The sequence below is a fragment of the Thunnus maccoyii genome, chromosome 2 (assembly GCF_910596095.1).
Source record: "Thunnus maccoyii chromosome 2, fThuMac1.1, whole genome shotgun sequence".
Taxonomy (NCBI): domain Eukaryota; kingdom Metazoa; phylum Chordata; class Actinopteri; order Scombriformes; family Scombridae; genus Thunnus; species Thunnus maccoyii.
In genome coordinates, this window is record NC_056534.1 from 32,834,661 (window position 1) to 32,855,874 (window position 21,214).

Consider the following 21,214-nt stretch of genomic DNA (forward strand, 5'->3'; position numbering starts at 1 on the left):
GTGTGTGTGTGTGTGTGTGTGTGTGTGTTCCAGTGCTGGTAAGCTAAGCTGTAACCCATGGAGTAATTAGATTTCAGAAATTCCAAGCAACCCTTATCTCACACACATACAAGTGAGAATACATGCTCACACAAAGAAAAAGAAAAGGGCTCTACAGATCCTGAAAAATACAACCAACAAGTACTTGCAGGACTTTGATTGTGAACATACACCGTTCGTATGTTTCTAGCGACACACACGGCTTTGCTGTCGCTCCACTCCACGGTGAGCGAGAATGATGTAAATGTTCTGATCAAGCGTCAAAAGGTCAATACAACCTGCCGGTGATTTGTACAAATGAGCCAAACGCATCCATTGCTTTCATCTAACATTTTACACGGTTAAGCGAGGAGCTGGCCTTGTAAATTCAGAGAGAACGTCGCAAGTAAAGTCGTGTTGGTCTGGCGCAGATGTTATAGAAGATGGTGGGGGCTTTGGTATTCAAATGACAGATGATAAAGAATTCACAAGTAGGAGACGAGCAGAGCAGCCCTGTACTTGAGGTAGAAGAGACGTGGCGACCTTTTCAAACCACTGTGACTCCACTGCCATTTGTCATACTTTGCTGACTCTACTTTCAAATGACACGGATCAGCATCAGCCTGAGAAAGGGTACCGCTGAGTTTCACATTTGTAATGTCTTACTCTTTTGCTCTCAGGCAATTTTTGTTCCGTACAACTTTTTTTTTTGTCTTTTTTAAACTCAATTCTTACTAGCTTATGACTACATTTTAAAGCATATGTTCACCCCAAATTATCAAAAAAAAAACATATGTTATCACTTTCTGCGCCTCTAGTGGTACGTAACCAGACAGATAGTTTTGGTTTTGAGCGCAGCTTTTCGAGACATCCTTTTCATGAGACTCCTGTGTATAATAGAGGTGAATGGAATTTCATTTATGTTGCTCGCAGCATTGAAAAATGACATTTAAACAAAGTCAGCAGCATTTTTCCCTGAAACAGTGTCTCTCATACTGTGGATAATCCACAGAGCGCACTGTCACCAGTTTCCATAGGGACTATTTCTTCAGTAGACAGTAGTAGTATGAAAACTGTTGTTTTATCTGTGGATTATGCTGTGTAAAAGCATATCACTTGAAGTATCTGCTCTGAAAATATTGCTTCCCCAATTTGTTATTTGACCCTTTAATTGTAACCAACACCCTTTTCAGAGTCAAGATAATGTCTGGACTCTCAATCAGTTGATTGCCATCCTCTTCATTTCTTCCTCTTGCTCTCTCGCTCTCTCTCTCTCTCTCTCTCTGTCTCTCTCTCTCTATCTCTATCTCTATCAGCAGGGAAAACAAATTGAATATGCTGAATGGGTTTGCTTGACCCTGTAAATGGAGACCTGTCAGGCCAATCCAATTTGTACACACACACCAACCGATGCGTACACACACAAATGTACACGCACAGAATAGAAGATGTATATTGAGCACTGTGTGTCTGTGTGAGGCTGCAAGTGCACCAGTCTGTGCATGTGACCTTGAGAGAGTGTCTGGATTTTGTTGAGTGATGTGTGTGTGTGTGTGTGTGTGTGTATATGTGTGTGTATTACCATAGGAGTTAACCTCACCGTATGTTGATATGTATCGAGTCAGATTTAAAGGGATTATAGGAGCTCAAATGCAGCGCATCAACACCCTTCTTCCCCACTACCAACCTGGGCCGGTTCATCATGGATTCCTGTGTGTGATTTTGTGATTACCCAGTGGAGGTTGCATTGTGATGGGCATATCTAGCAGCCAGACATTCACCAAACAAGGCAGGCAGGTTACATTGAGAAACAAAGCAGTTGTGATTCACTCATCAAATAAAGTAGGAGGGTGACATTCATTTAACAAAGCCTTTGGGTAAGATTCAGCAACAGCATGGGCGGGTCGCATTCACTCAACAAGACTGGTGCTCTACATTAATGAAAAACAATGGATTTATTGTATTTTACTAACAAGACAGCTGCATGATGTTCACAAAGTGGTTGTTAAAAAACACCAATCACGTTCATAGATCTCATTCGTACTTGTCATTTTAGGCGTTCTCCTAAAGTTCAGATGCAAAACAGATCCGCATGCAAATCAGGGAAAACCCCACTCCAGCCCAAAAGGGTGGTGGCAAAAACTCATGAATAAAGTTTGAACTTGCCAACAACTATCCATTAATTATCACAAATACATGGATGTCTTACATCAATGGACTACAGATGAGATAAAAGTTTTGCTTGTCTTCACAGGCTGTAGCTATTAGCTCTATGGCTAATTTCACCTCAGGTGCCGTTATCACAAGAGACAGACCTTGTTAGTGGCCACTTCATTTAAAGACTTGGAAGGAGTAAAGATTACAGACAGTATTTGTTTTGTAAAGGTTGCATTTACAATGGTGTGATAATGAAATAACTGGTGTACAGAATATCTTGCTGTTACAGTCACATGGTTGTCATTTTCGTATTGATTGGTTGCTGAACATATAGAATGATGGACTTATATCTGAGAGCAGTGAAAAACAAATCTTTTTTTTAGAATGTGATGTACATTTGATGCATTCCCTCAAGTATCCTTTTGTTTATTTTCCAAATACTGAAGCATGCTGACCTATTAATAGTACACAGGGCCCGCCTCCCACCACCCAGCTCAAGTGAAGTATGGGGTTCGGGTACCACCAGGTACCACCAGGTACCATCCATGATCAAAAAGGAAGAGTGGGCCACAGTGCTATGGGATCATATTTCATCAGCTCTAAAAATGTACGGTTGGTGGTTTGTATTTATATTTTGCATTCGAGTGGGTCATATTTACCAGCTGCTTTTTCAAAGGTTGCGGTAGGTCTTGTTCATTATGGTGTGATGGTGTGGCTGTGTAATTAAGGAACTCATTTTAATATTGTTGTGACCTTGTTTTAGGTCCCTGTGTGTAGATACATACATTAAAAAAATAAAGAAAAGACTGCTGATACTGTGCTGTTTAGTTAATCTTCAACGCTTGTGATTAATTACTCCAAAGACAACATGGATGGCGTTATACTGTGTAAATTACACACACACACAAACATCCTGGCACATATTTGCTCTCAAGTTGGCCCACACATGTTCCATCATCATCACCATCCCTTTCCTGCGGGTGTTTATATGTCCATCTGTGCTTATGTTCGCTGTGTATGTGTGTGTGTTTGTGTGTGTGTGTGTGTGTGTGTCTGGGGAGGGGTGACATTTCCTGTATCACGTACCACCGTTTGTTTGATCTTCCCTCTTTCATCTACTCAGCAAAGAAACCTGACATTACAGGGTCTCTCTCTCTACTCTCCTCTCGCTCCATTTTAAGTCTTGAGTATAGCTGCCCGCGTGTCTGTGTGTTTGTGCATCTGTGAACGTACGAGAAAGCTAAGCGGATGGATAAATAAGTGTGTCCTCTCCACCTTAGGGTGAAAGAGAGTAAAGTGTACATTCCCTCCTACTTTACGCGCCCTGCATTAGTGAAGGTATGGGATTGAGGAGTGTGTAGCGTTGCAGTTAGTGTAGTCACTTTGCGAGTGTGTGTGATTTTGTATGTGTGTTATCAGCGGCTCTATTATGCCATCGGATTCTATCTGTGATTGTCTAACCTCATGACAACAGAAGCTCATTGAAATTCAAGGAAATTCAGGTGACTCAATGCTTCTTAACCTTGGGAGTTTCTGAGGAAGGAACAGCTCCAATATTAAACAGTAACCTTGAAATTCCTGAACAATAAACCGAAACCGACATCCGTAAACAGCTCCTCATTATTGTAGTAATTGTTCAGTGTACTGGGGCTTTTATATCAGTTGGAAAGGATAAATACAAGATAGCATATGCAACAGAACAGAGAATTGTTCTGAGGAGCTGAATATGCAGCCACGGTGGAGCTTGATTAGCGGTAGCGGTGGAGGGTATTTCTGTTTTTACTCACAAATCAAAGGTCCCACATATGAAACCTTGACAGAAACATCACTGACTTAGCTCTCAGGGTAGCGACTCAGTGAGCGCATACCATCACAGGAGACCATGTCAGTAAGCATCCACCCTTACGAAATGTCCTCAAGTATGAAAAACAAAAAGAATTCCCACAAATGTAAACTCTGTGGTGACTACAGATACTTGGACACTTGTATACTTTAATGTGTTTACATCAGCTTGTTTTACTGGTAACTGTGGAGCAGGGAATTCGGTACATTAAGTTGATATCATGGAAGTTCAGCAGCTGATCAAACTTTTCTGCCATAGATCCTAATCTGAGTAATAAAACACGGAGACTACTGAGTAACCTAATGATGACAAGTCCTGATCCAATATTTATATTTCTCTGAAGCTACACTGTGCCCCACAGACACTGATTTAGTAAAAACAATTAAAGTTGGTGAAAAAAGTCCAATTTAAGAATATGCTCGATAAATGAATAGCTCTGCAAAAAAAAAAAAAAACATACCCTGCATCTCTGCTGGTTTTTAATATCTTTTCATTAACTTCTTAAACACAATAACAGAGTATGAGACTGTCACATAAAGCTCTTACAAATATTTTAAAAAGTTAAAGCACCCCAAGGAATATTTTTTTAAAAGAAGTGCTTCTTACTTCAGGTTGTATGCAAATGTAGCTCTTAATGTCACCTGACTAGCCGACACAGGCACTGTAGACGTTGCAGGTGGTTGTCTGGACTGATTTAATATTCCAATTTAAACCAATTCCACACTGCAGAGACCAGTGTGGAATTAAGCAACTTAATTTTCAGGCAAACAATGTCACACTCCCACTACTCACTGGTAATGTCAATTTATGATACATTCTTTATATAGATGAATTAACAATGTGGGGTAAAATACACAGAAAAATAAGGTTTGTAATTGGATCAGACTGACAGGCATCAGTTGAGATAAGCATTTATTCATTGGCTCTGATACAGATCTTTCATGGTGTATCTGTATTGGTGGCAAGATTCATCACTCTAATCTGATTACAGTCTCCTAGATTCTAATTTTAGTTTACCCACCTCTTTCTCTGACTATAGCGAAGCGTACTTGCTAAATGCGATTTCAGAGAAATATAGTACCACATGATGACAGTAATGGTTTCTGGATTAGTATTTCTAATTTTAAATCTAACTACTGCCATCATTTTACATGGACTGTATTTCGTGATTAGTAATTCTTCTCCCCCCCCTAGAAGACAGGACATAGTGCACACATGAGTAAAAATCACACACCTGCAGCTTAACATCTTCCAAAAACCTTACAGTATTGTCTACTAGGTGAGGAATGAAAGAACACCTACCGACACTACTACTCACTCATACAAACACAAGCTTGATTGTGTGCACACACAAATAAACTGAAACGCACACTACCCCCAGTGTGAAACAGACACACAACTATCATGCTGTGAAAGGCTGTTGTCAGGGTGTTGTTGCTGTGTCATAATGCTGTTTGTATCCCTGCTAACACAGCAAAAAAAAAAAAAAAAAAACTTACAGTAGGTGACAAGGCTCTGTCTCAGTTTCTTTATCTCTTTCCTTCTTTTTCTCTAGTCTTCACTGTTATACCCAATATTCTTCTCCTCCCTCTGTGCCCTGTCAATCTCTTATTACACCCTGCCTGTCGTTCTTTATTCGTCTCAATTCCCCTCTATCTCTCTCTCTTCCTTTGTCCCTGGTGAATGTCATTTTGTCAGCCGGTTGTCATTTCGTCTGCTGCCTCTCTCTCACCCTCTTTCTCTTCTTGCTACCCTGCTAAAAAGACTAATGAGTGACTGCCTGCAGAGGGATGGAAGGTTAAAAGGAGAGAAATAGGGTAAACAGAGGTAAGCTGTGAAAAGGGATGGAAGCAGGGAAATTGCTGAAAGTTCAGCTGGATGAAAATGTAATGAGTAAGGTATGGCTCAAAGCAGTAGAATTAGAGGAGCTGGACCAACATGCAGTATTCTCTGCTGGATTTCAGTATCATTAAAGAAAACTATCATGATGTATAAAACTTTCCCTCAAAGTAAATGTGTGCAATGTTTTCTGCAGAGGTTATTATGGAAAAACAGAAACTGTAACTAACTTTCAGACTAAGTAAATGGTTTTAAGCACATTAGCATCATGGGTGTATTAAGTTCAACAGGCTATAAGGATGAAGAATGAAGTTTTACACACAAGTAAAATAAATGCTAAACATAAAATTGCATGGCATGTTTTACACATGACTACGCTTTGGTACTGCTCATCTACAATACAATAAACTGACAAATAAAATATATAGTAATTTAAATCTTGATTTTTTTACACTTGGAGGCAGCAGAAAGAAGCTGTGAATGCAATGTTGCCACATTATCACCCTTTTAAGTTGTTATGGTGAGCTTGTTAGCAAACAGTTGCCTATTTACACATCCAGCAGACACAGAGCAACATTAGCATTCACTTGGAGTCATGCTTCTGCCCATCTGACGTATCTAAGTGTAATATTCACTCTCCTTTTAGCTTTGTTTGGTTTCAACCAACTCCTGAGGGAAATATCTGGCTCTATACGAGCTAAATACTCCAGTGTGCTCACCAGCTAATCTCTAACATTGTTGGCTGTGTGATGCTGGACAGGTGTACAGTGAGTTTTAGACTTTTTCACTGAAAACAGCAGCATGCTCTGGCTGAAGACGAGCAGCCACTTTTACATAAAAGTATTCATGTGATCCATTGTTAATATAAAAGTATTCATTACACACGCTTTAAGATGTAACAAACTCTTTGCTAGTTGTCTCACAGAAGAACCTCCATCCTATCACAGATAGAAATTGACTAAATGGCACCCAATTGTGTATAAATTGCAAATAATGATTTGGTAAATGTAAACACCTTCCCAAAGCATAACAGCGAAGCCATCTTCATTTTTATACCCAGCATGTACATTAGTGAGTGTGTGTGTGTATATGACAGGAAGTACAAGAGCTGTAATCTGGTGCTTAGCTACCTCATTTTATTCAATTTTATTGTTTATTGGCAGCCAAATTATTGCTTTAGTCTGCATTGCTAAAGCCATAACATTGGCATTAAAAACCCATCTCACACACACACATGCATTGTCACACAATAGACACTTACCCTCTTACTCATACCGCTGTCTCTGTCTCGTACACACACTCACACACACATATACACACATACACAGAGCACACTCCAGGGAGTGTGTTGGCATTTCACTACAGCTCATTCTGTCATGACGGCGTTATGGAGCCTTCCAGACACCTCTCAGACAGATTGGCTTCTCATCTTTAAGACAGCTGATAATGAATTTAAAGCACGGCCTTTGGCTTTGGCATACCTGTAGAAAGCACAATCCTAGACGATGAAAGAGGCAGACAGACACTATGTGCCTTGGCAAGACATCATAGCGGAAATGAAAATAACTTGTGCTGGTGTGAGGGTAAATTGTCAGGTTTTATAAAAGGCAGCCCTTCTCCATTGAAAGGAGCTTTTCAGCGTTGTCCTACTGAAACCAAGAATCTCTAAAATGACAGCTCAGTTTACAATACAATATCTTGTTGACTTTTCCATCGACCACCATGCCCGCGTTTTGACAATTTCTGATGAGTTCCAGCTCTCTACAGTATATACTGTAGTTTCTGGAGACAACAGAGAACAATTCTTTACCTTTGACTCAATGAAGAAGAGATATAACGCAATGAATTCATCAAAATGTACTATTTTGGAGAAAGAAAAGATGTCTATCTCTATTAAGGTTCTAGTGGCCAGTTTACTGCCAATTCTAAAACATGCAGGCAGCAATGCACTGTAAATGATTATGTTCATGAAGAGACTAACAGTTCATTTAATGTGCTCCCATGATGATTGCGGTTGCATGGGGTTTGTGACACTGTGCACAGCTTTTACCATCAATCTTAATTATAGTTAGTTGCAAGCCTTGAAATCTCTTGGATTACTTGTGTTGCACTTGGGTAGCATTATGTATCGTAACACCTCATCTAACCATTTATCCTACCAGTATTAGGGCGTATGGATATTTTCTTTCTGATTTAATGAATCTTAATTCAATGAAGTGTGTCAAATGATTATTTAGAGACAGCTGCGTCTCAGATTACAGTATTAACAATAAGAGAGTGTTCCAACCCCCAGCTCTCCTGGTATCTAACAACTGGTGTTTAAATGGCTAGTAATTAATTTCACCAAACACTTCATGGCATCTAAACCAACCAATCATTGGGCAATGAGTGAAGCTAATCCCCTGATATACGGTAGTTTTTTTTAAGCAATGGACTCAAGTAATGAATACCTTTCAATAAGCGTGCCTGTTTGGTAAATGAGTGAGCATTAGTGCAAATCACTTAATGATACTGCCAGGGAGGACATTAATAAAATGCAACTGGCTGAAGGCAGTGGTAGCCATGATTAGTCACATTTTCCCATTCATTTGTACAAGTCTGTCACTGTAGAGACGGTAAGACAAGTGTTTTGCTTAAGGAAGCAACAAAACTACATGTGGGTGAAGGGTGAAAAATATAGTGTGTTTAGTTTTGCTTGCTGCATTTTTTATAGTTGCTACAGGGATTCAAACCATCACCTTACATGTCTTCTGGAAGATGAGTGTTCAATTGCTCCCAAGAAATATCCAGTACAAATATTCCTGTAGCCAGGGATGGAGAAACTGAACTAATTAATATCATAACTGAAATTACCAGTCAACCAGTTGCCATTGGTCTGTCAGAGTGCCTTTCATTTCTGTTTCTTAAGTTGGCATTGGACGGATAATTGGAGATAACTTTAGTCAAATCAGGGGTTGGATGAGAAAGTGGATTCAATTAAGCCATCCACTCCCAATTTAAGAAGTCAACATAAATGATCAGGCAGATCAGCAAATGTAATTGTGTTATCCTAAATAGATTATAAATGTAACACAAATATTTTTTTTACAGAGGCAGAGATATTAGTTGAGTTAGTTCAAGTACTGGTACTGTAGGCAGATTTTTTCTTACTTTTGGGCAGAGCCAGGCTAACTGTTTCCCCCCTGCTTCCATGTCTTTATGCTAAACTCCTACTTCTGGCTCTAGCAACATAATTAAGATGTGTGAGTGGTATTGATCTTCTCATCTAACTCTCAGCAGAAAGCGAATAAACAAATTTCCTTGAATGTCAAACTATTCCTTTAAGCTCCAACAGGTGGCACCTTAAAACTCACTCTTACGCTTGTCTTTTCCATTAAGTAATTCTAATGTTAGGCAGAAAACATGTTTTCCTGTGGTTCCACCTACTGAGATTTAACTCTCAGCTACGAGCATTATTTCAACCTACAGAGCAGTTCTATCTGACAAATGGTTGTACGACAAAAACTCTTTTCATGGTACATCAACATTGATAGTGTATAGTACTTTCTGAATAAATTAAATGAATAAATCACACGAGGGAATTGTTGAAGTGGGTACATTTTATGTTAAGATGTAAAAATGTTAAATATCTCCAATAGCTCTACTGTTACTACTTTTAATTCAGTTTGACATGATTTGTAGAACATTTTCAAGTGCCCCAAGTAATATTTCATATCTTCCAGGTAGTTTTAGTCGAGTAAGTTTTATTAATCTCAAGTTAATTCAACATTTTAAAAGTGGATAGATTTGATTTTCAGAACATTTCAGAACTGATACACATGAGTTCACTTGACTTAAAGTCTTAAAACTTGAAATGATGATTTGAATGAATGTACTGCTGAGAGCTCACTCAACTTATTAAGCTTTTAAAGAAACTCGATCAGCGTATTAGCAGACTTCCAAGCAGGCGTTGTTTGAGAATTATAACTCTCCAGAGACTCTTTTTTTTTGTAGTTTGAAGAAAATATACTTGATGGAAACTTGCTGTGCATCTTTAATACCTGTTAAAGTAAGTCATGGTTGTTTCTTTTCATAATAATGAAAACAAGGCAAACCACGATGAAGATTAGTGTCAAATTCAGCCTCAAATTTAACCCTAACCCCTGTACACTTAGAATTTAATGAGCTAATTGAAAGCAGCCTTCCATGCTGTCTTTGTACTGACTGGTGCAATCAGGCTCCAACAGGAGCAGCTACTTATAAGGTCATTGTGACAAATAAAGACTCTTCAAAGTGAGAAAACAGGAATAGAAAGCAAATGTGACACCTGTTAATGTGAGTGAGCAGTTGTTGATTCAACTTAATGTTGTGTTCACACCAAAACCAATTTTTTCCCCTTGCATTACTTACACGAGTTTGACCGCAGGATCATTTGTGTTATATTCCCAAACAGCCAGCGAGCAACAGTAGGCACAGACTAGTCCCCACCCGAACAATGAGAGCCAGCACAGTGATGTTACTGAAGCTCAGCCTATCTGCCATCATGATGACTCAATCCTCCTGCTAACAACAGTCATACTGACACTTATGCGTAAATATTGAGAGACACATTATCAACTCCTCTCTGTTCGTTTTGCACAGATTTACTGCACTTCCCAGACGACAACTACAGACCTTAAAGCGATATGAACCCAAAATAAACCTTTTTTTGTGTGATTTAATTGCAGTTGTAATTATCTAATCAAAAGGATGCCGAAATAACGACGTCATGATGTCGATTTCTGAATTCATGCTTTGTCAGGTCTGTCTGTGCGACGACAAGCAAACAACTTTTAAAACGCTTGTTTTCTGAATGGAGTTCAGATCAATCATAACTATGCTTTGCAAACAATAGTTGCTCCATCCACACTTAAATTAATATCATCTGAAGGCATAAATATGGCAGCGACATGTTTATACACATAGATATCTACATACAGTGTAAATTTAAAATTATATGAACTCACCGGCATTTAAGATGTTTTGTGAGGGACTAGAGCAGAATCCAGTGTGAATGGTGGGGTGGTCCAGTGTGTGTTTATTCCTCCAGAAATCATCATCAACAGCATCAACATGCTCCCCGGCTCTTTCCTCCAGAGCTGGCCAGCTCTCAACAGCTGTCTAACAGCAAGTCTTTTAGCTGAATCCCACCAGTTCAGCCACACAATACGCACAAACTTTTCACTCAGGTTGAATATTTTCAACCTCTGCGAAGGATGTGAATTCCTGTCTATTTGCATCTTTGCATTGACTCATCACACGAAAAATTTGCTCACTTTAAGGCAGCAGGGGAACTGCATTTCTAAATTGAAACTACATGACAGTGGATGGAGGACTGAAGTGTCTCAACTCTTACTCAACTCTGACTGACCTGAAATTACTGAAAAATGTTACTTCCCGCTTAATTATTTCAAAGAATAGCTTGTTGAGTTTATACCTTTCTAAATCTAATAGTCTACTGTGATGGAGAGACAAAGAGAAATCAGGAAGTGATCAATATAGATGGATAAAATGAGAGATTTACTAAGAAACAGAGCAACACCAATATAGTATAGATGAGAGACTCAAAGAGTGATTTAGCTGAGACTTCCATGAGATGAATAGCAGCTTGGAGATAATGAAGTGCCCTCCTTGACGGGTGGCCAAAATAAAAACAGACACAAAAGCACATGCACACAGTCTCTCACATACACACACAGCGAGAAGAGGAGAACCATAAACAAGCATACACCATTATCAAGTGGATACTGGCTTTTACACACTAATCCCAGTCAAATCCCTTTGGAAAGCAATGTGACTGGCACCATCACACAGCTATGTGTATGTGTTTGCCTGTGTCTGTCTGGGATAAAGCGGCAAAAGTGATCACGCAGGGTGTAAATCCCAGAGTTGAGAGTTAACCATCCCTGAGGTTGTGTTAGTCTGTTGGAACAGGAGTTTCCCAAACTCCTGGGAACCAGAAGCAGTAAATTTAGCCTGTCCCCAGGTGGGGGAGTGTTTGGAGAGGGGTTGGTGGAAAGTGAGGAAACACAAGAAAATAGCCTGCCACCCACACTCTGTAGTCCACACCATGCCATTTTGGGAAAGGGTGTATCAAACATCCCTTTTAGCCTCAGACCAAAGTGGAGTAAAATACAGGTAATTCATGAAGACATACTATTCTGTACAGTATATGTGCTCATGTCTGGATGTGTCAGTGAAATGCACACATCTCATGCCAGGTTCCAGATTTAAAAATTAACATTCGAGAAAGGAAATAGATGCCATTGCTAAAAATGCTGTTGGAGACCCAAATAAATGAAAGCTACTTGGAAGTGTGCAAAGTGGCTGTTGGCTGCATAGAAGATGATATGTAATTTTAAAATATTACAGCACCTAAATAAAGATATTGTACCTTTCTTCCCATTGGCCATCAAGCCTAAGAGTAACTCCTATTCAATTAGACTATTCAAATGGAATTAAAGAAATTGAAAGGACTGGAGGGGGGAAGAACAGAGAGAAAGGTTAATACAAATGGATATAGTGGGGGGGGGGAATACAGAAAACTTAAGTGAAATTTAAAAAAAAAAGTTTTCACGTCAACGAAGGCTAACACTGCCCCGGAAAAATGCAGGGGAAATGAGGGAGGAGAGGAACAAGGAGGAGATGGATGTATAAAAAGCCAGTCCTGTCTGCTTCTGCCGCTCCCCCTCGCCCTCCCCCCAGAGGATGGTGTGATGGGGTAGAGATGAAAGAGAGACTTTGAAGAAGGAGTGATCCTTCCCTCGCTCCCTCGAAGGAGGAGGAAAGGGATCAGAGCAGAGGCCCCTGACACAGCAAGAGATGTCAAGATACACACACACAGAATACTTTTCACATTATGCACTTGACTTCTTTTAGAAGTACTTTCGAAGGTGACTTTACAGTCCATTTTATTTTCCTTTGAACACAGCTTCCTGAAACTGACCATATGGCTACCATTTTTTACACTTTCTCAGTGCTGACAGCACTAAACTGCTCCCAAACGTCATATCTCTACTTGCTGCTAGATGACAACTTAAAATCTACTTGCTTAACTCGCCATATTCTTTCTCCTTTTTCTCTGAGCTCGGAAATACTTGGCATCACTCTTAAATCTTCAGCAATGTCATTTCGTCTCCACTTGTGTAAACATAGGATAGGCCCTCAGTTGACACACTTTCTCTGTTGTGTTTGCAGTGTGGCTACTGATTCATTTGTAGTGTTTGCTGTATCCTCCCTGACTCAGCTCTAAGCAATGAGGACAGATGACGAAGGATGACGGTAGAGGAGGATTGTTCCGGACAGCAGCGTTTTGTGTCTAGCATAAGCACAATGTCTGGATTTCTTTCATCCTTGTAATCTTTATTCATCCAGAGTAGTATGGCTGACTTTACATACTCTTTGTCATGAACAACCTGCTCCATATTATATGAGCAGTCACACCTGTTGACTATTTGTTAGACTTCTTGTTCTTGTTCTTGTTCTTGTTCTTCTTGTTCTTGTTCTTCTTCTTCTTCTTCTTTAGGGCTGGACATATATAGCAATACCCCTAATATCTCTGGGTATGTAGGCCACTGTGGAAGTCAATGAGCTGGATTGGTTTTTGGCAATACTGGATTTTTGCCTCAATGTGATGGTACTTTGACTTGTCCAGTAACAGGCATTCCTATTTGATACATTCTCAATTGATTTACATATAAAGTGATAGAGCAGTTTATCCATATCACCCAACCCTACAGAGTAAAATGTTTATTTTAGGAGGAAACAACAAAAATAACTTGCATCAATCCAGACAAAAGCAGATTTGACACTTAGTATCAAGCTTCGGCAGCAATATTATCTATCTGTCCCAGCGTGTTCCCTGCTAATCATCATCCACTCTTTCATCCACTACCTGTAATTTCACATTGTCAACTCTTGGCTTGTGATAATCAGTGCTTCATCTAGAATATGCATGTGTTATAACTGGAAACACTGAGCTGAAGGATGCAGAAATTAAGTCTGTTCCCTAGTCAGCCCTGACAGTCTACAAACACAATTACTTCCAAATCCCCTTTAGTGTCTTCATATTTTTTTACAAATCTTCTCCAAATAATCCAAGATTTTTCTTTCCTACATCAGAAGTGTCTTTTTCAAGCTTTCAGTCAGTTTGTCTGTCAGCTTGTGAATCCATCCAGCGTGCCCTCCAAAAATCTAACCACTGATTTCATTTTTAACTCATTCCTATTCGCCCCAGGGTTTGGTTTTTTTTAATGTTGCTGTCATTGCTCGCCATTAGCATTCAGTGTCATGTAGTGTAACTTTCTTCTGTTGGTCTACACATCCATGATTTCATCCTTGGACTCTAAGATCCCATCTGTTCAAACATATTCTCCTTTCATGATATGCAGTCATTTTAGTCTAGGCCTAATTGCTTAGCCTTTCCACTTTTTGCTTGACAATCTTAGTATTCACACTCACACTATTCACAGCGGCACTCAACCTTTTTGATGTTCTCACAGTAGTGACGATATGGCAAGGCCAAATTATTAATTGCTCTGAAATGTCACAGAAAAAAGGTAGAGGAAAAAAGAATCCCTGTGGGATCACCCAAGAGGGTCGGCAAATACAAAGCGTTGATGGATAAGGCTGAAATTGAGGAAAAAAAGATTTTAGCCACATTTAATTAAATCTGAATGAAATGAAATTAGATCTCTAGTGTTAAATGGGATTTGATGTCCCAGTTGCCACTACAAGAGCCTGGGTGGCCCAGTGATTACAGAGATTGTCTTTAGAGGATTCTTAGTCCTGTGCTAGTGGGCATTAACCCCTCAGCAAGACTCTGAACACTTTCCAGAGTCCTGGTCAGTAGCTGACTGTGACCTTTGACCTCTTAATGAAGGAAAGCAAAAGAATTCCCATATGGGAGTAAATATTATTGGCGGTGTTCCATGTACAACATCTCTAAAAATGAATCATTACCACATTCATTAAGAGACGCTAGTACAAGTACTATTAATAACTAAAACCATTACTGAGACGACTGGAAACCTGTACCACACTGCAACCTACATTGTGCAATACATGATCCAACTTTCCTACTAATCTAGTGAACTGCTTTACTTCTCAAATGTATCTTGCTACAGGGTACAAGAGAAACAGTTTTGTTATAGAGGTAATGTTATGGTTGTTCATGAAAAGAGACATTTGAACTCAGCACTGACAAGGTTTTCATGAATCTGTGAGTGGAAATGTTGTGTTGGGTAAAGAGTTGTGACATATGTGTTTAAAAAAACACAATTTCTACAATTTTGCTATTCATAAACATGACATTGAAATGCAAAAAAAAGAGCACAAAATCATTCAACATTTTTAAAAAGGGAATTAGGCTATGTTCATTTTTGTTGTTGTTAGTTGCAACATTGTTCTCTTGACTGACATCACATAATGAGTATGCCTTGTCAAAATACAACTTCACCAGTTCCATTTTATTACAGCATAACATCGTATCCTAACAGTGAGTGAGCATCCAATTATTATTTCGCATTGCATAAGGCAGCTTGTCACAGCCAAAAGTATAGGAATATGTATTCCACCTAAACAGAAGTTGTATTATTTGTATGTTGTGTCTTGGCTTGCTAACACTGGTAAGGCAACATTAAGAAGTAGCATGGATTTTGTTCAAGGTTGTCTGGCTGCTCATTAAAACACACTTGTCTTATTTTGTATTGCAAGACTTGTTAAATGCAGAAGATGCAACTTTATACATCTTAATTCATATTTGATAGCATTTTTAATTATCAACACTTAGCATAACTTTACCAGTTTCAATATTCTATCTGTGTAAATTCAACTTTGTGTCATCTCAGTGGTTATGTTGTGACATGGACCACCTAACAGAATAAATGTAACCTTGTTGTTGTCTTGGTGAGAAGATGAGGTAGATGGGAACCAAACCTACGCCCTTGTGAAGTATATGTGTATGTGTGAGAGAGAATGGCAGCCTTATTGGAATTCAAAGGCTTTACAGGGTAACGGGTTCTCAATCAATATGCAGTGACACACATAACATGGAAGGAGCTGGAAGTATGACATCAATTGTTGCTTAAATGTCAAGAAAAACAGGATCAAACAGTAGTTACTGGATGAGATAATGGTGTAAAGCTAATCGTTAGCTAAAAGTCTACGTAAAGCAATAATAAATATGCGCTCTGAGTTTTTCACACCACAGAAAAATGTGTTATTAACCACCCAGCCAAATTTGACTGACAAGTATATAAAATGAAATTTCAAAATCATGGAAAAACATGCAGTATTCTGAGCTCTGAAATGCTGGGGGAGTGTCTGCTGAAGGTGCTAAAACCATGCCCCAACTGAACAGCCTCTGAGCCTCTGAGCTTGACAAGGCTCACGCCAAACTCCCTTAAAAGATATACAATGTCTTCTGTATCCTTCCTGACTTTTTATGAGGAGGTGTTGTGTGTCCATAAATGTGTGTGCGTGTGTGTAAGACAGAGAAGGAGAGTTCAGGTATGTAATGTGATTAGATTAGGTCGTTGAATAGTCCATGTTGATAAATCACCATGAAAATTATACATGTCCAGTCACCAGCCGACTTATGAGACATGACTCCTAGCTGAGAGGAAGAGATTTGTACCTGTTGACCTTATATGCAGTAAGCTTTGATTCATGAAGACTGCATGCGCACACGCACACGCCTTCCATGATGAGTGTCAACATACACAGCAGGTAGCTGGGACAGATAACAGCCTCTCTTTTATCATTTCGCAGACACACACACACGCACACACACACACACATGCTCATACACAAGCAATCTTGAGGAATAGATCAATGTGGTTTCAGTAACAGAGGGTCGATAAGTCTACAGATTATCACAGCTGACGTTATTATGTATTGGTGTGTGGGTGGATTGACATTAAACGCACAATATGTAATTTTCCACTGCATGAAAAACTGAATTTTTGGCCCCGTGCACTCCTGCAAACCTCACTAATTCCTGGCAGTTAATGGCTATTTACAGCCTGTGAAGTCCACATTGGACTGTGCCACGAACTGTCAAGAGCAAACCTCGGGGTGTATGTGCGTGTGTGTGTGTGTAGGTGGGTGGGTGGAGGGGTGAAGGGGGTGGGGGGTTGACTTCACACCCCCTGCAGAGATCTGCAGGAGTGTGGAGGGCATGGCGGGGGTGTGAATGACTCTGATTAACATTTGAACAGCAGTGAAAGCTGGCCTGGCTAGCCTCACTTAGACATTCATTGGATGAAACCACAGACGTTTAAAAGGACAAATCACTTGTGATTGGTTGGTAGATCTGTTGCTATTGGTCACCCCCTGGACCATTATAATACAGGCATGGGTAACCCCCTCCCTTGCAATAATAATAATAACAATAATAATAAAGATAATTGAATACACTTTAAGTTATGTGTATAACTAGGAAGCCTATACAGAATAGTTTCTGCTGGGTGTAGTGACTGTAGAGCAGCTCCACACCATCGCTCTCATCCCTCTTTCCGTCTCGCTCTCTGGGCCTGCAGACATTATGTCTTTGTCCTTCTGTGCTGCTGGAGTGGGTGTGGGTGTGGTGTTAGTTAGCTACTAGCCAGTGGCTTTCAAAGTGGGCATCAGATGAGCCTTGAAATGTCATTTTGCTGCCTCTGGGTCATATGTATTTGGTGGCATTTTGTCTCAATATGGTCTAAAGTGCAGACGTCTGTGATGTGTAGCTGTGTACTTCGGATTAGCTTCTAGTCTTGCCTGAAGTGTGGCACACAGGTCGGAGAGCTCCTGGCTGCGAAAGGATGGAGGCACCCAGACACCCTGTCAAAGGTGCCGTCTGCCTCATCATATCAATGGTGATGCCCCTCCAGAAATCCATGTCTTCTGCAGCGAGTACACTCTGCCTGCAAACACAATCAGTGCTGCTCAGTGCACTGCGTGATGACACAATACATCTACTAATGTAACTGAAAAATGTCACATTGACCAACAATATTATTCATGTTTATTCATTATTTATATCACCTATTTACTGTTATTTATACATATGTACATTACACTGAATTGTACTTTACTGCTTCTTTTGCACTTCTGGTTAGATGCTGAACTGCCTTTCATTGTCTCAGTATTCTGTGCATTGATAACAAAGATTAATCTAATCTAATTAATCTTAATGGCTGCCACCTGAATCGCAAGGTGCGGTTGGCTGTACCTGCATACTATCTCATAGCACGTCTTACAGGCAGCTGGAAAACAATTAAATGAGTATGTTATATGTTACAGCCACAGTAAAAGTTAAAAAAAAAAAAAAAAACGCATAGAAGGATGTCATTAACCACACTGCAAATTCGGACTTGCAGCTAGAGCTTTGACCAAATAAGAAGCGACTGTCTCGTTGCGAGGCTGGATGGTCAACTGCCAAGCTTCTCTCAGCTTGTAAAACTGCCAGAAAACATCAGTTCCTGGCAGTTTTCTGTGCTGCCGACAAATTCCTGTGTACAGTCGTTAACCTGAATTTCCATGGCAATTTACAGTGCTGCTCACTGCCGAAAATCCCACTTTTCATGCGGTGTGCCGCTGCGGTCTCTCAATCAAAACAATCACAAAAGATGGAGTTTGATGATGTTGTGAAATAGCGTGGGATCATGGGAGTTGTTGTTTTCATTATTAAACAACCACCATTGCCATCATTGCAGTCAGCTTCTATCAGTTAGGATCTCTCCAGTGTTCATTATTCAGGAGGTCTTTACCAGAAGTGGAATTACCTGCAGAGGTCTCCTGCTCTCCAAAACAAACAAACACTAAAAAATGCAGTTTCATGTTAAAAATCAGCTGTACAGGCAGACACAGGACGTCTGGAGAGGCTGCGAGCTGAGCTGCAGCTAACGTCAGCTTGTTTCTCTGATAACCTTAGATCCAGATGTTCGATGACTAAAATCCTTCATCTAGTTAAAAACAACCAAGATCTAAAAAGTATATTGAAAAATGTGGCTTAAAACTAGATAAATAGTCAATTTATGACAGCTCCTGGCAGGCAACCACAATGCTGACGCATGCGCAAAGGAAATATGACGCCATTGACTGCTGACCAAATGAAATGGACCTTGATTAAAATTATGGATTTCTCTGGGTTTGAACATTGTTGGAAACATTTGGGATAATGAAAGTACACGACTCAACAAAATATGTAACACAGAACTAGTTGTTTTTAGACATTTTAATGCAGAAAAGTTACATATTGGACCTTTAAAATGAACTATGTATGATTGCATCTCGGGAAGAAGATTATGTTTTGGTCCAAATGGCATGTTACATGTTAGTGTGTGTGTGTTCCTGCGTGTATGCCTTTGTGTGTGTGTATGTGTGCTTGGGTCCCTAAGGATGGCAGGTAGGAATAATGAATGCAGGGGAGCAGAGAGGCTGTAGATTAAAAAAGGAACATTTACTCTCTGGAAGCACTCTCCCTCTCTTTCCCTCTTCCTTCTCTTTCACACTTCCTTCACTCTTTCCACCTTGACATTTCTGAAGTCTTGTTCATATTTCTGCAAGGACATATTTTTCACATCCACTGTAAAATGAAGATGAGATAATGCCCGTAAGATTAAAAAAGTGATGATGACTCAAAGCTTATTGAAAAACTATCTAGTAACATTTACCACCAAAATACTACCAACAAAGAACACAAAGCCCAGAAAACACTGCATACAGTACGTATGCATCACAAATTAAAAACCCTGGAAAAATAATTATAATTAAAAAAAATAAAAAAGCTACTGTTAAATTCCGATTTCATTGGTTTATTTCAAGTGCGCTCATCCATTAGTTCAGATATGTTTGAAACAGGATTTGAAGGATGACCTTTAGGAGAGATTGTTAAGAGACAAATGCCTCATTAGTAAGAACAAGAATCAATTATATTAGAAAATAATTATATTTTCCATTTAAATGCCATCATATGTCACTTTGATTCTGCTATGATGCACACTATCAGCGTGTCAGCCTAAAGGCCAGTTTAACTGAGTTGACAGATCTGTGTCTTTGTGTTAGTCTATATGTGTGTATGGGAATGTGTTCATGAGAAGAATGAAGGACAAACTGTAACATCGACAGTTTCATCCATTTATTCTGCTTTTTTAAAATTTCATATCTGTCTGATTTGTAAGAAAAGCGACTTTTCAGTAATAGTTTACACATACTGTGCACTAGAACATGAACTACACAAGCCTGCTGCACATGCACGTATGCTTTGTGAGTCTAAGTGAGCATTTGTATGCTCTTTTCCTGTGTGTGTGAATGAATGTGTGTGCGCACTACCGTACTGCAGCCCAACTGATAGCTGAACATGTTGTGGATTCCTTCCTGCAAACCTACTGAATACATTCAAAGAGTAAGACAGAGAGCTGTAATTTATTCAGTAGAACAGCAATAGGTAGAGTGTGAAAGTCAATAATTTCAAAGTTTAGTTGCCTATGCAACAGTTCCATACTCTGATCTTCATCATCCGTCAAACTTGGTTCAGCAGGAAAGTCTGTGAGTTTTGTTGTCTGAATGGTATGCTGTTGTTCTTGACTAAGTGTGTCTTTTTGTGTGCATTTCAATATATGTGCTCCAATATATGTGCTCCATTGTATGTGTGTGTGTGTGTGTGTGTGTGTGTGTATGTGTCTTTGAGGTGAATAATAACTTTTCTTATTACCCTGGATACGGCATGGTGCTTCCAAGCTTCGCTCACTGGAGTTCAATTACTGGGTTCCCTCTGGCTGGCCTTTTATCACTGAATAATTAGCTCCCCGATACTGTGGCTGTGTTTGTGTGTGTGTGTGTGTGTGTGTGGCTGTGTGCGTGTGTCTGTGCATGTATATACAGTATATGTGTGTGTGTGTGTGTCTGTGTGGTCAAAGTCACATAGTTGCATAATAAAGTGTGAAAACATGCAGCGAGGTTTCTACACACAGCATGGATAGCTGCACACACACAGGTTTGTGGAGAGTTTTGTCATGGTACACACACATATTGATGCATACAAACAAACACTGGTAGTCACACACACAGAGATATACACAAAACACAAATGCACACTCATTACCTTCTTCTCTTCCTCCCCCTGTGAAATGCATTAGCTGGGTTTTTTTTTTTCCTCAGTTTTAAAGCGCTGTGTTCATCTCACAAGCACAAGCACACAAAGACGCTGCAATGCCTCTGAACCATGGGGACTTAGATTTGGGTCATCAACTCCATCAATAGATGCCTGCAAAGGAGAGATGAATCGTGTCTTACTTGTTTTCACCTATTGTGATGTTGGCACACTGATTTTCCTATAAAACCGAATAGAACACT

General features: G+C 39.7%; 1 protein-coding gene across 1 annotated transcript in view; it reads left to right on the forward strand.

Annotated features, from left to right (window-relative positions):
* LOC121887251 (zeta-sarcoglycan) overlaps positions 1-21,214 on the forward strand; it is a 368,949-nt gene that overhangs the window by 62,708 nt on the left and 285,027 nt on the right. The window lies entirely within an intron of this gene.